Source organism: Ambystoma mexicanum, chromosome 1p (assembly GCF_040938575.1).
Source record: "Ambystoma mexicanum isolate Mex_15411 chromosome 1p, UKY_AmexF1_1, whole genome shotgun sequence".
Taxonomy (NCBI): domain Eukaryota; kingdom Metazoa; phylum Chordata; class Amphibia; order Caudata; family Ambystomatidae; genus Ambystoma; species Ambystoma mexicanum.
Window position 1 is genome coordinate 257,467,884 of NC_090921.1, and position 16,677 is coordinate 257,484,560.

At 42.2% G+C, this 16,677-nt stretch overlaps 1 protein-coding gene across 2 annotated transcripts in view; it reads left to right on the forward strand.

The window, feature by feature from the left end:
- Positions 1-868: 868 nt before the first annotated feature.
- TRIM56 (tripartite motif containing 56) overlaps positions 869-16,677 on the forward strand; it is a 125,604-nt gene continuing 109,795 nt past the window's right edge. For both annotated transcript variants that reach the window (XM_069646545.1, XM_069646546.1), the window contains exon 1: positions 869-1,211. The gene's annotated coding sequence lies outside the window, so the exon portion shown is untranslated. The remainder of the gene's footprint in view (positions 1,212-16,677) is intronic.

Consider the following 16,677-nt stretch of genomic DNA (forward strand, 5'->3'; position numbering starts at 1 on the left):
ATGCAGGAATAAGTCAGTAATCAATCTTTCTACAATTCACTGTCCTCGCATCAGAGCTGAGCGGATGCAGTTTGCCTGTAAAGGGAGAAATGAAACTCATCCAGGATGTGTTTTGTGAGCCTTTGAACTAAAGGTATGATTTTTTTAAAAAAATGAATGAGTGTAGTGTTGCAGCATACCAATCATTCATATTACACTCACACCTCTACGTAAAAGGCACACGTGTGAAAAATGATGGTGTATTTTCTACCTCATGAACCCTCCCTTATGTATCATGTTACATTGATGAGGAAAATGTGGTACCGGTGGAGTCCTGGCTGTCTTATCATGGATATAATAATCTACAATTAAGTGTCCATAAGTATACGTCTATTTTTATCTCATTTTGTAATTATTTTAAATTGTCTACACCAGGGGCCTGCAATATTTGACTCTCCAGATGTCTTGGACTACGACTCCCATCAGCCCTAGCCAGCAAGTCAACAGAGAGCGGTCATGGGAATTGCAGTCCAACATATCTGGAAAGACACATTTTGCAGTCCCCTCCTGCACATGAAAAGAACATGTAACATTGTGTGGTGGCTCCAAGGATTCAAACAGAAACGGTGATGTCTTACTTCCTAGTGCAAAAGAAAGGCCAACATCTCACAGAAAAAAACGTCTTATAACATTGTTAGATGCAGGGACTGGGGATTTAACTGGATAAAGCACGTGTGCAAACACACACCTTTTGCTCCGAGTCCCTGAAGGCCTTTGGAAGGGCTCCAAAGAATGTGCCTCGTCCTGTCCTACCTGTTATCAGAGCTATAGAGAAGGTAGGACCTGAGGGGCCTTGTGCCACGTCCTGTCCTACCTGTTATCAGAGCTATAGAGAAGGTAGGACCTGAGGGGCAAGGCCCACCCAAAATCTGTAAATGCCCACTCAGCAGATGTTAATATCACTGAGTTGGACCCAGCTACATGAGCTTCAGGCCCTGCCCCTTGTTTGACAATCCTGCCCAGTAGCACTCTTCTTGCAGTCTGGCATTAATCCAGTATCCTAGGGTTGGGGCCTTAGGTTTCGATTTCCTGGTTCTGACACTGGGCGTCTTCAGTCGCGTAAACAAACGCTACAATATTTTTCGACCCTTCAACTTCCTTCTGCAAAGTCAGGGGTCACAGTTCTTTGAACAGCAACAGGTGCCATAGGAGCAGTCACGGTGAAGAAGAAGGTAAGTGTTATCGAGTGTAAAGCAGTAAAACGCTTCTGTTCTGTGTCACATGTGTGTGATCGACGCGAGACTGTACAACGTGAGTGCTTTACTACTTTCGATGGGCTTTTGTGCCCCCTCCGTCCTTTGTCTCCCAGACTCTCACCTCGTCTGCCCTCCCTAAGCGCTCTAAAGTGACATGCTGACGCTGAACAAATACATAATAACATAAAATGAAAATATCAACGTATTTGTAGACCGTGTATATGGAGCTGAACGTAGGCTGCACTTTCTTCAGAGATGAGTCTTTCATAGGTTCACAAGCTTAGAATGAAGGGACCTCGTTTGTGGGTCAACAGGGGTCATACCTATGACCCATGAGGTCTCCCTTGCTACCCCTAACAATCTAACAAAAACGATTTTTTTTTAATTGAAGCTCCTGGGCTGTGGCCAGCGCCATGTGGCTCTTTGTTTCTGGAGTGACTGGCTTTCTTGTTAAGGAGGGTTCCACAGTGTAACACTTTGATCAGTGACCCTAAATAAGAAGGAATAGGAATGACAAATAATATGTCTTTCTTGAATTCAAGCATTTAAAGTAGAATAAGCATCCATTTTGGACTATGTATTTTGCTTTCGACAAGTTGAAGTTATAGCATGTTTTTTTCTGTCGTTGTCTCTGTTACGATCCTCACAAGACACAAGACATGTTTTCGGTCAACTGACAAAATCCTTGTGCCTAAAAGCTTGTGTACAGTGTGGAAATGTTTGACCATAGCACAAAAAGTGGACCTAGATTTCATTGTGCCACAATTAATGCTTGTAATGCTTTGTTGTAATGTGTCTATCTTTCCGTTCATGATGTTTGTTTGCTTGTAGGTGGTAACAAGTGCCAAGAGTGCGGGATGCTTTGTGAGTGCGCTGCTTTCCCTGCGCTACTGTAGATTTTTTAATTCACAGTTATGAACCCTCTCAATGTTTTTTGCCAACCTCTGAAGCCTGAAAAGTAGATCCACGCAGGCTTGGCATGAGGCCAACTTTGCACCAGACCTGCAGATGAACTGGCCTGCTGTTAAATCCCAGCTACCAGTTTAATGGTATCCACTACAGAGTGTAATTTGCTTTCTGACTTTGAGAACATTCAGACATGTAATTTCTCATTTTACTATAGCAGCTAAGATAGCTATAGCTGGTAAGATAGCTCAGTGGGTTGAGCGTTCACTGCTGCTATGTGTATGTGGCCTGTAGGTTGAAATTTCAAATCCCGACAAGGCCAAACCAGCCTTTCATCCTTCTGAGGTTGATAAATGAGTACCAACACAGGTTGGGGGATATTGTATGTATATTTGTTCCATATAAAGTGCTTAATAAGAGTAAGAGTTATATAATAACATATCATCATTTGGCCTTGGACGTCTGTTTGCATTCAGGGTAATTTGGTAATATGGGCCTATACACACTGATATTAACGATACTTATGGTGCTCCATTCTTGCATGAAATGTATATCACATTACAGTGATATTGGAACCATATTATTTGTAGTGTACGTGTACTTAGGAACAATGTTATGCAATGCCACTTCCTGTATTGTCAAGGGGTGAAAGGTCATGTTCCTTGGATCTTGGATGGCAGCCAACAGGCTAAAGCTCAATGGCAATAAGACAGAGGTGCTTGTGGTTGGACCCTCGAGCCCTCTCTCCTTTTGTACTCCTGAGTTCTGGCCTGCTTCCCTGGGCCCGTGCCCTCCTCCGTCTACCTCAGTGAAAAATCTCGGGGTAACTATATCTGCTATCTTTGGCTGACCAAGTTGCGGCGGTATGTGCATCTGGGCATTTTAAACGGCGCACTTTACGCAAAGTGCTTACTTTTGTACCATCTACATTTTATGTTCCGGTGGTTCTGGACTGGTGCTCAGCATGACTGACTATTGCAACTCGTACTTTGGGCAATCCCAGTATCTTATTAGACGGCTCCAGCTGCTTCAAAACTCTTCTGCCAGTGCGGTGCTGCACCCCCCTTTTCGATCACATATGTCTCCACTTCTGAGACAACTCCACTAGCTTCCCATTGAAAAAGAGAATTCTCTCTAAATCTGTGTGTATGGTGCACCAAGCCTTCTATCAGCTTGGGGCAAAATATATCCAGACAAAATTACTATGGTATATGTGTGCTCCACCCCTGCGCTCTCAGGCTACCTTCTTGCTATCTGTTCCTGGTACCAGACTAGCTCTTATTCGCCGCTGGGCGTTTTCAGTGATGGCTGCAAAGGCCTGGAACGATCTCCCATTGGCCTGCGAGCCATGAATGACTATTTTCTGTTCCGCCGCTCCTTGAAAACACGATTGTTCTAGGCTTTTGGCTTCTCAGGTGCCACTGTCCCTCTTGCTCCTCTAGCACCATGATGCCCCTAGGCATATGTGCACTGTACAAATGCATATAGCGTAACATGATATAGCATCGTTTCCTGTGATGTCACTTCTGGGTTGGGTGATGACATAATTTACTGTGATGTCATCAGAGGTCAAGGGTCGTTTGATATCACTTCCGCTACCCCTGGCATTTTGATGAAATGATGTCCCTGTTAGAATACTTAAGCTCCATGGGTTATTGTAAAGTTGTAAAGATACCTAGCGATCATCGCTGAAGCTTGGTTCAATATATATCAAGGGATCTGCACTTTTTAAGTTTTAGGTGCCTGTGTGCTGTCCCTGCGTGCCGTGGGTTACACTGACCTAATAAGCAGCATTTAACTCTGGAAACCTTGTCCAAAACACAGCGCAGAGAGGTAAAGAGATTAGGAGAGCATACCTTGCCCCAACAGATGAGGCTTAACTGCATGGCCTTCATCAGCTGTGGATATGGAAGAGAGGGAGCTAGTGGCAGTCGAAGGGAGCGACAAAGGCAGAACTGAAGTGAAAGAAGGTTTGCTCCAAGGAGGGAAGCTGGGGTGGAGAGTGAGCACAGATAAAGGACCGAAGACATTATTTAAGTTCCCATTCGTTCTGTGTAGAATGCTCTCATGGTGGTACCTCTGGGTGGGAAGTAGTTATGGCAGTGGAAGCATAACTTCAAAATGTTCTGAAAAGTCAGACACAATTACTGGACTATATATAGAGTATGGGAATCATGTAAAAAATGTTTTATGGCTCTCACCAGAGACTTTGTGTCTGACAAATCAAACTACTACACAAACCTCCTGTTCTCTCTCGATGATCCCACCAATGGCAGCTCCCCTCTATTCTCCATGCCATGCTTGCCCCTCCCCACCCACGCCCAGGTTCCTCTGTTCTCTTTGCCAGTGTAACCGATGACCCTCTGGTGCCCTCTATTGCGTTCTCTTGAACCTGAAGGAAGAAAATATTGGTGGATCCTGCATTAAAGTGCGCTTCCACAAACCAACGCACTTTCCACATATGCAACCAGGGCGTCGCTTAGGTCATGGCCATCTGGGCGACAGCTCAGGACGTCGTTAGCCCCCCGCCACGCCAACTTGGGGGCATATTACAAGGTCTCCCCCGAGCTAGGGCGGTGGGAGAAGGCGTGGTCGGCGCCTTAATGAAATGAAAAGCGCCCCGCTCGCGGGAGAGCAGTACATTTAATAACATTAGGGTGCTGAGGCTATCGCATCAGCGCCTATTGAAACATGTGGCGCCCCCTTGCATGTCCTGAGGCGCACGGGCGAAGGGGAGGGGCACTCCATTTTTGTTTTGGTGCCTAGGGTAGGGAAATGCTGCTGCTAAGGCCCCTCTGTGTACACTATAGAGAAAAAGTGGTGGCAGTGTTTAAATGTGCTTTACCATGAAATATACTAATTTAAAAAATCGAAAGTAGAAATTAACAAATTGTTTGTTTTTCTAATAATGCGTGGGGGGCACGGCACCCCCGTCACCACCTTCCTTTACCAATACCATTGCCCCACCCTGCACCTATATTTTAACAGAAACGTTTGAAGCTTGATTGGAGGATAGCACAGGGGCAACGTGCAGATCTTGGAAACAAGACCAAGCAGAACAACAGAGGTTCGTAACCCACTGTTCTTAGAAACCGAAATCAGGTATTTAGTGTGTTATGAAACAAATTACAATCATTTTTTAAAAATAGGTCAAAAAAATGCGGTCATTTCATCCTCTGTTTTTTGGTATTCGTTCATTTATACGGATATCGTCAAAAGTTGACTGGCTTCTGGCCAACGTAAAACTAAGTCAATCACTGATATCCAGAGAGCGGATACATGCAAACCTTTGCTATGCACCGTCCCAAAGAGACATGAAGCTGACAGGCGAAATGGCGCCTTTCCAGAAACAAAGGTGAATGCGGCCTGAAATCTCCTCAGGGGAAACTGTCTAGCAGCTTCTCATTGTAGCTTCCTTTGATGGTAACAGACACACGGGTAGAGGTACACACCTCATTACAGAATATGTTCAACTAGATTAAACATTAGGTGATGAAATTCGGGGGGCGAGTGAGAGAAAACAACCTTGGCACAAGGTTGAACATAAATAAGGACACTTGTGTCCCCTGCACAGCACTCTACTGTATGACAGTCAATGACTAAAGCAGTTTAAATGATGTGAGGAAGGATACTTAGAGCACAGTAAACTAAAAAAAAATATTTAATACAGTGCAAAAATGGCACAACAAAATATGTTCTGCTCCACGAGTTTCGGTATATACCTCAATGTAGGAATCCACAGTATAAGAAAAAAGAATATATTTAATCTTCTAATCACGCAATAGTTTGAAACTCAACAAATTATCTCCCAGAATTTATATAGTAATCATTCACGTGGATGGCTTACAGGTTAGAACTAAAATCCAAAACTGTTCTGCTGGTCTGTGGAAATAACTCAATGTTCCACTAGTGAATCTGTCCGACCTAACAGTCAAAAACATAGAAATAGAACTGCTGCTTAAGGGTGTGTACCAAATAGCTATAGAAATATGTCTAAATCATTCCCCGACTCGAGAATAGGTATAAAGACTTACCTCAACAATGGCCAGCGAGGTCGGAGGTCCGCTTGTACCCACGCCTCTGGATTCTATTAATTAGTTCCGGTCAACAATGTATAAATTAATTCATGTATCTATTCACCGAATATTTCTGAAAATAATCGATGTGAACCTATTTTAATAACTCATCATAAATTGATTCAATGTTCCAGATCACATCAGTAAACATAAGCCAAATTCTAAAAACCAATGTGTGTAGTCCTTATCAAGAACCAGCGTTCTGAGTTGAACCGCATGGAGTACTGCAGTGGTGATAAAGATGGCTGCCTTAAATGATGGATAATAGAAGAGCGATGACACCACTCATCCAGTACAATGTACACATTGATACACGTATCTCCCCTTTCATAAAAGGTAATGCAGAATCTCCAGAGTTAAACCAAGGATTCCAGGCCAATCGAATAAGTCAAAAAACAGAAGAAATGGTATTGAAATTCTGTCATATATATGGAGTCTTACTACTAAAAAATGGTGACCCAAAAGGGAGAGCGCAAAGTCAGAAATGGCTACAAAGTAATTCGAAATTGTTAACTCGAGGTCCATGGATAACAAACAAATAATTCCGATGGATATACAAAATGCATATCCAGATGAATGAAGATTAATATGCATGTTCACAGTCTAATATTAAGAGTATGCTCCACTGAACCACAATGTTGTTCCCTGTATGAACTCATTTAATTTGAAGCATGTTACATCCCAGATATCACTCAGCTCTAATGTACATCAGTCCCTTACCACACATAACAGTACGCACAAAAGGAGGGTGTTCAAAGGGGAGAGTGTTCAAAGGTATGCCCAAAAGTAGAATTCCTCATTCATCCCTGTTGGATAAAGGGAGTCTAATTTGTCCATGCAAACAGGTTCACAATGACTTAGTTTCTTCCCAAGATGCTTTCCGGCAGGGTGCTGTTCTGTAGGACTATGGAGTCGTGGGTTGATCCCAGGAAATGGGCACAGCAGTGCATGATGGTAAGGTTGGCGTCAAATTTCACCTGGACATTGAGCGAATGGAACTACTTCTAGTTCCTGTAGACCTCCTCTGAGGAGTGGGGGAGGGGCACCATCTCTACGTGCATACAGTCCAATGCTGTCAACACATTGGGCATGCCTGAAATCGCATAGAAGCAGTCCTTTGTGGTGTTTAACTGTGGCTGGGTGGTGTGGGGGGTGTTGTGCTGTGGGGTGCATCACCGTCAATTGACACTGCATTGCACTTCTTGGACATCCGAGGACTAGTCAGTGTTGGTGTTTCCAACACCATAGAGTTTTTTTTTCTTGAGTACGGTCTTTCCCGAGGACATCATGGCTGCTGATAAAACCCGCAGCTATGATGCTAAATATGTGGCAGAATTACTGGCCAAGTCTTAATTGTTTTCTAATGATGGGGATAATTCCCCTTTGACCAACATTAGTAATTGGGATGAATTGTTCCAACTCCGTAAAATATCTATCTGTACGGAACTTCACAGCACCATTATGTTGGAATATCTACGTAATGGCGTTCTACCCCAGGGCCTAGTGCTGCAGAATGAGCCGAGATTATTTTTGGACAATAAAGACTTCATCATTAGGTGGAGCTATATTGACAACAAATGCGGACGGGATTGGCTAATTCTCATAATTGATACCGCTAAAGAGATGTCAGTCAAACACCTTGAAGAGTTAGCGAAGTTAGAAGAGGCCATTAAAAAACGTGTCTCTTTAGAAGTATATACTAAAGGTTGGACGAAATCATCAGGGAAATGAATGACTTTTAGGAATCTACCGTACGTGATCGCATTAGACGGTTAAAGACCAATATTACTGATTTTTGGGTATGTACCTGCCCAACATTATGATGGGGCACCTAGATCACAGCAGAAAAAGAATGTGAGATTTACTACCACTTCATATAGCTCACATAGTTCAGATGAAGACGCTTCGGCCATGAACTAAGTGGAAGATAACAGAGACGCGGTTAGGGCCGTGGACGTGGGAATTCAAATAGACATAGGCCTCAGAACTCTTGCTCGTTTCCAAGAGGTAGAGGACCCTCTGCAGGTTTTTTAGACCAGGACCTACATAATTGGGACTACGAACCCCGAGTAACCAGGAGCAGCAGAGCCTATTAATCAATCTGTCTTCTTATAGGCCCTCAGATATCGAGATGACAGTCTTGGAAAAAGGGTTTGGTTTCGTCCCCACCGTTGCCTATGATCGTTTCGTATCTAGGGTTGAAATAGAGGGACTGTTCAGGAAAATATACCTGAGACAGTTTTTACATGACAACCCTATTGAGGATGAAGAAATGAATAGTGGTCTTCACAATCAATCTTCTTTTTGTCCCCCGGTCACGAGTCATAGCCCAGAATCCATAGTGTTTGAAAGAAGGGTGCTGGCAGACTTGGATGAATTGGAATGTACCCATTCCTCTTATGCCTTTCACCTTTCAGATTTGTTCGGCTGTACAGGGCTAAACTTTCGAATCACTTAAAAATAACAAATCGATAGTTATTCGGAGTGCCGACAAAGGTGGTGCGATCGTCCTTTTGAACCGGGAAGATTACGGGAGTGAATGCCTTCGACAACTTTCAGACACTACATTTTATAAACCTGTAGAACAAGACCCTACGGGACGTCTGAAAAGTTTGATATCCCACAAAGTTGAGAAAGCGAAAGACAGACACTGGATAACTCGAAAGCAAGCTGAGTATCTAGTGAAACAGGATCCTATTGTTCCCCTGTTTTATATTCTGCCCAAAGTCCATAAGACACTATCGAACCCTCCGGGGAGACCGATAGTGTTGGGTATTCATTCAGTGTTGGAACCACTAGCTGAATTTGCTGACTCCTTTCTAAAAGGGTTTGTAAGCAAAATGACATTTTATATTCAAGATTCAATGGCAGTTATTAACCTGATTGAGAATCTCCATTTTAATCCTTGTGAAGATATCCTAGTCACCATGGATACCGTTTCATTGTACACAAAGATTCCTCAGACTGCCACACTTGAAGTTATTGAGGATTTGGTACTCACCAAACGCAGTTCCGGTAAGACACCCAATTCTTTCATCCTGTGGTGTACAAAGCTTTCTCTTACTGAGAACTATTTCCAATTTGATGGCCGCTTTTATCAAGAAGTCCATGGGACCACCATGGGGCGGCTGTGGCACCCTCACTGGCTAATCTTTATGTAGACTATGTAGAACATATGAGTGTTTACAGTGAAAATAATAACTTCAGAGATCACATCTCGTTGTGGCGAAGGTACATCGATGATGTGCTATTGGTGTGGCATGGTGATGAAACATCTCTACTAGCCTTTTTTCAATGGCTGAATGGGATTAATCCCTTTCTCAAATTCACCATGAATTATCACAGGGAACAGATAGATTTTTTGGAACTTACTATCTTTTCTAAACCATCCACTTACCTTTTAAACCATTTCATAAGACAACTGACCGCAACTCCCTTCTCAGATATGATAGTTTCCATCCCAAGGCTTTGAGGGACAATTTACCATTTGGCCAATTTTTGCGGGTCAAACGGAATAGTAGTAAGAAGAATGTTTTCGTGTCTGAGGCATCTATATTGAGTCACAACTTGATCCAACGAGGCTTGTTAAAAGATCTTTGAAGAGAGCCTCTAATAACCACTGTGAAGCCTTGTTGGAATATAGGCCTAAACCCATTCCTGCTAGATCTGATCCATTAGTTTTCGTCAGCACGTTTAACCACCTATTCAACCAGGTGGTGAAGATTGTTAAAAAACATTGGCATATCCTAGCGCAGGTGAAAATAACTGTTGAGATTCCACGTTGTGCCTTTAAACGTGGACGCAATGTCAAAGAACTGATCAGCAGGAATGACATTAGCAATAAGGCAGATACTCAGACCAGTATCACCCAACAGTGGGGGTTGCCTAAACTCAGAGGACATGCCCCTTGTGGAGCTTGTGTATGTTGTCCATTGCCCAGTCGTACTACTGAGGTGGACATTGGTTTATCAAGACCATGGGAACAAAGAGTGTTCTCCAATTGCAACTCCAGTTTTGCTGTATATGCTATTTGGTGCCCTTGCCATAAAATATACATTGGGAAGACAGAACGTAAAATCAAAACCCGCATTAATGAACATAGAAGTTGCATTAGAATGAGAAATTTAACAGCTCCCATGGTGGGTCACTTTATTATGAGTGACCATGGCTGTGATGACATGAGGTGGACGGTGCTTAAAAGGATCTCAGTCACCAACAACACCTCTGTAGATAAACAGACCCTCTCTAGGGAGGGGACTAAACTCATTTTTCTGAGCAGGAGCCACCTTGTGGGCTTAAATGAATTAATAGATTGGAATTTGTAATATGCTGTTTTCCATCTAAATTGTGGTCGAACTCTACGGAATGAAAAAGTATGTTTTGAATCATACTTTTTTCGAACGGATGACATAATTCCCTATATTAATGGCTATAACGATATACCCGATAAAAACTGCTGGTTAGCGTCTTTAGCACACAGTATAGAATGTTGAACCATGAATATGGGGCACATTTTAAACATGGTGGTGATATTTGAATGGGTATTGGATACACTTACCCTTGTGAATACACGGGTCGAGGCGGCACTTCTTTGAACAGAGCACGTTGAATTTGACGTTACGTGAATATCACGTGACCTAATGAGAGCTCACATGATCTTTATATTCAGAGCTCGTACGCTTTCTCAACGGCTCGTACAATCATTGCAGCGAGTAATGAAAGCTACACCTTGGAATAGAGGTAAGCAGTGTCTTCTGGCCGTTTAGGTTAGGAATTGCCGTAGTTGTACTTATCAGTGCCTTCCGTGTGTTAATGGACAGGGCAGCCAAAATAGTTTTAAGCATATCCGTCCATCGATCAGGGCCCTTTGAAGTTATCGGTATATGCTTACATGGCACTGACCTCACGTTTGAGGTTGCTAACTAAGTTATTGGTGTTCCGCTCTATATTCACACAGAAACTTGATTTCCCAAGAGCCAGACCGGACAGCAGTGATTTGGATTGCTGCCCGCGCCTCGGGATGAGACAAAGTCAGATGCAGTCTCTCTAGACATACCGCCGTGGATGGGGCATGCATATTTGCTTAAGGTTAGCCTGCTACTCGTGTACATAGTGTACAAGTTATAAACATATGTTGGGTGGATTATATGAGGATGATGTTTTGTCGCTCTCTTCATTGCGTTTTTTGTGAGCATAGGTTTTGGAGGGACCATCTTTGTGAATAAACAGGTCCCATACTGTTTGTTAGCTCCCAAGACCGGCTGTCATTACCATCCAAGTGCTAATGCTTTTCCATCCTTCCTGAAGAAATTAACGTGCCAGTGAAGACTGGAATAAGTGACTATGATACAGCGCATGATTATAACCGTTTGAGGTCTTTTGCATAAATCAGGTGCCTGAATTGGGTCTATTACATTATGACCCCGTGGAATAATAATACTAATCCCGGATGTCTTGATATGTCACGCGGGGTCGGTGATGGTGGTGTTTTTTGGAATGTACCAATTCACATGGTCTACCAATCATGATTCCGCTTGTGGTTTACATGATCCCTTTAGTGGTGAAGGAAGTAAAGGCGTATTAACTCTCTCCCTGAACTCCGTTCATTAATGGTGCGCTGGTAGCAATGATCAATTAAGAGATTTGTACATTTAGTTCAATTGATTGTGTTTCTGTGTTTATATTTATAGGTGAGTCTCTGATCTCGTCTACATGTCTATACTCCCACTCGCTTTCCCCTGACAACGCTGGACCTACATGCCCCAGAAGAATTTCTGTTGAATAATAGTTGCACAGAAAGAAACATGTCGGGTTGGAGAATTTGCTGCTGTTTGTGACAGCACTGATAAAGATTGTATTGAGCATTTTTTGTATTAGACCTTGGGCCTCATTACACCGTAGGCGGTAGACCAAGGTGCTATTAACACCTTGGTCCATGCCGGTAAATTACCGGCACCGCCTTGGAGGAAAGGGGAATTACCGCCCTATTCCAAGGTTGGCGGGGCGGTAATTCCCCCTTCCTCCATTGCCCTTCCCCATTCCAATTTTTGCCCCATAGGGCATAATGGGAATGGGGACGGTGCTAATTACGGTACCGCAAATTGCGGTACCGTAATTAGCACTCTGGTCCCTTTGCGGGTCCCTACTTTAACGGCTGGTCTACACCAGCCGTTAATGTCGGGTCCCGCAAAGGGACCTCATGGTAAGGCGGTAAGGGTTAACGGTCACCGGTACCATTACCGGTGACCGTTAACCCTTACCGCCTTCCGTGTAATGAGGCCCCGTATAATTTTCGGTGGCTCAGTTGTGAAAATCTTACTGTTCATATTTGTAACAGAGGTTGTATTGTTGCATTTTAGTATGTTGTTTTAGATTGGTGATTTAGATGTCATAATTGAATGAAATAATGAATTGTTTGATTGAGTATGAATGAATTGTTTGAATGAGTATGGCGTGTGGTTTGTTGTGGAAAAAGATGAGAATGTTGTGTCATACCAGTTGAGCTATTGATTTTCTGAACTAGTTTAGAAGTGCACTGATATTGACACACGTGATGATTTTTAGAATAATGAGATCATTCTTTTATAATGTTTTTTCTATATACGAATAAAAATGCTGAATTATTTGATCGTGTCAATTGATTTGAATTGAATGCTTTTCATCTCATTGATTAGTTACATAAAAACACGTTTCTTTTTATTATTGTTCTGTTTTATGATGAGATAATGACTGTCTAGATGTGTGAACTATGTCAGAGCTCCCCACACAGAAACACTAGTATTATGCTATTTGATGTTAAAACAAATATATTGGTTGCATCCAGGCCAGATTATAGTACTGAGATAATCCTGGTATCCCCTGCCACTCCTGTTTGTGGGTGTTGTGCTGACCCACATGGCACAGGAGGGCCTCCATTATCTGCACCAGCACTGTGTAGAAGGCAGGCTGCGAAATGCCATGCAGCTGAGCCATGGAGTGCTGGAAGGTGCCACTGGCCAGGAAGTGTAGGACCAACACCAGCTTCAGCAGTGGTGGTATGACAATGTCCTCCAGGATGTGGGTCAGGAGGTCATGGATTGTCTCCCTATTAAGGGGATATAGTGTAAATATCTGGCTTACTACGAGGGCCAAGAGTGTGGCCCTTATGCGAGGGATCACAGCACGCCACCTGCATCACCTGTCTTCCCATCATCATCCACCTCCTCCTCCTTCTGTCCTTGGCCTCCTGTTGCCACTGCTGTTTCTAGTATCAGCAGCTGTACATCAACTCCTGGCCCATGGTAGCAGCAATGAGTGGCAACATGGTTGTGCTGGAAAGTGTTCTTGTGGAAGGTGTGGCCCTTAAGTACTGTTTCTGTGTATATTGGGTCCACCTGGGTGGATCATGATCACCTGTGGCCTTGTTTCCTTCACTTGTAGCCATTTACCAGCTGCTCAGAGGTGATGTTATCTCTTCCTTGATTTTGCCAGAATTACCAGCAAAAATCTGCCGATAATTCCAGCAAAACCATTCTCATGAAAAGCTAGTGATACCATTATGCTGGTATTACCAGAGCAGTTTACCAGCATTGCCAGTATTTTGTTTGACGGAATCACTAGTGCCAGTAATCTTGCGTGAGGGTGGTATCAGCATTGGTAATTCCAGCAGGTGTGTTCCGATGGACTCATACTTTGCCGTTCTCGTAAAAGTGGCAGTAAGTGGTACTCGCGGCATTTTTATTGGATAACGGCTAATTTGTAATGACTCCCAAAGACATTGATGCTGCCATCCATGGAAATCAATCCTGTTAAGCCGCAACATCTCAATAACAAAGCCTCCATATTGGAGTATGTTCCGTCAGATCATTTGTGGAATCTTCTCTAGGTATCGCTAAGGGGCATCACCTAATTTAATGCCCCCTGGTTTAAAATCCCACATCACAATTCTGGGACGAGAAACAGGCTGCATTTCACTAAGAAATTGCGCAGACGTGCAGTCACATAATAGATCAAGTAATGGTTTTTTAAAATATTTCTGCGTCTGATTAATACATAAAATTCCCTTTTTCTTACACACTGCTTATTGGTCAGTTTAGGTTATACTTGCACAATAAATGTTCTACTTGAATCATTTAGCAATTATTTTCTCCATTCCAAAAACAAATGTTGGTATCAGTGACATATCACACAGAACGATGCTTTTGCTTTATATTTCCCACTATGCAATGTGGTGTGTTTGGTTTCTAGCCTATGCATGTAAACAAAATACTAGTACTAGAGAGCTATGCTACCAATTTAAAAGGCACATAAAGCAGTTTTATCTACTCTATGTATTCACCCAAGATCCTGACTTTCCCCTCCACAATTCTCTTGGATGATTGTGCGTCTGATTCAGGGTATTCTCTTCAACACACGGTCATTGGTGACATGTTACTGTTAATTTGAAATTGAAATATTTTCTATGGAAATGCTAAACACTCATCACAATCTGTATTTTTAAATATCTATGACTTTCAAAGGTTGATTTATAAATTCTATGTCATTAAAGGTGTGGATGGGTTCACAGCCTTCATTGTTGACTATGCTGGTGAAAATCTGCAGGCTTCAGTTTATTTGACTATAAAGTACTACATGCTGGGCTATCAGACCAGGGAAATGCTTTCTGTTTTACACTGCATACATGGTACAGAGAATGTGTTCTTATTTAAATGTAAGCTCACTCAACTTAAAGTACAGTGAAAGCAGGATATAGTTAATACTAACAAGCTATCACATTCCATTACCATTCTTTTGGTGATGGTTTATCGTCCACTGAGTGTGATGCACAGAAACATGCTGTGTTCCACAATAAATCATATTTCACTTGCCTCCAAATATAGTGAGAAAGTAATGTTGCATTTTCACATTAAAATGTTAAAGCACTCCATTTCCCCCTAGTGGGAATATCCTGCCTATTGCACAAAATCCTAGTTTAGCAGATAAATAGGTCTAGAGGGTCCATTTTTAATTCCATTTGGAAATTGTCATACTCACCTTTGAATAATTATTTAAGGCACGGAGCCAGCACGGGCCTGAAACGTTTCCAGGTTAGTCCTAGTGCTAAGTGCCTTCTGGTCTCTTTCTCTCATCTCTAGGAAACCAGGTCTATCTCAGGTAAATCTGATTCAAGCTTCCTCATGGTGTTGGCCGCTTTATCTCCAGATGTTATCCAAGATCAGCCGTCATGAATTTAAAATGGGCGTTCCTCTCCTCTTCTGCAGCCTACAAAATCCTAGCTCATCTTTTTATTCCCTCTGTGTTTCTACTTATATAATGAGAAATATTCCCACTCTATGTCATCATGATATTGCATTTTTTTGATTGATGGAATCAACAAGTTGGTTTGCTTAACAGGCTGACACTGCCAAGGAATACATCCATTCATTTTGGATTAAGGTTGAAAATATGTCTGACGATGAGACAGGGAGTGTTAGGAACAATTAGTACAATGTTTATCTCAAAATCATATGTCTTCCATATCTCATTGTAGAAACATGACAGATCAATGAAATATGGATTTCTGGATTCCGCAATCTTCAGGGACAAGCAATATGATTATACATTGAAATGTGACTGTTTTAAATATTTATAACTGTATTTGAATAAATCTACAGATATCATGTTTAGACTAATTTGTAGAGGCCAATTTCACTTTTTTTGTGACTCCAAGTCACATGGTTGTGCAGTTAAAGAGAAAATCCTTCTAAAATGCCTTTCTAATGCTAATTGAAATTCGTTTAATTTTCTTGAATTATGAAACTTTGTGCTAGCTTAATGAGTCATGTAAACAGCTCTCAGATGCCTGTTTGTTTGATTCCACATTAACTGGGCATGTGGTAGGCTTTATTGCCTAGCTAATGTCAAGAGGTGAGGCCTTAAGTGCATTTCAACCTTCTGAAGGCCTGAACAACAGTTCTTTCATGTGCTTAGTCCAGAACGTTCAGAGGACCATCCTGGAGCCCTATTTGGAATGCTAAATTTATTTTTCTCAGAATATTTCTCTTGAGGTGGGTCCATGTGGGTGAAGGCCTTTCATTATTCAGAGATCTTACACACATTGCTCTTTGTAATAGAAGCTTAGTGTGTTTGTTTGACAAAAGATAAATAAGTCTATTTCTCTCCAGATGGCCATAGTAATCTCCTCGGACTTCAACCCAACCCCCCATTCAACAATATATGAAAAGCTAAACAGAAATTAGTTTGTTGTAAGGATCCCAGGAAGCGTCATGAAAATAAATGTGTTTTGCCAAAGCCATATCAGAGCAATATATGATTTCATAGAAATGAAAGACTTGCTTACTTCTGTTGTATTGACAGTGCTCAAGCAATACCCTACACTGGCTTCTCTCCTTTGTGTATCCAGCACAACAGCGCATTGCAATTTATACACCATGTAATTTTTCAATTTGTCTTGCTTATAATACAAAGGGGCTCCATTTGAA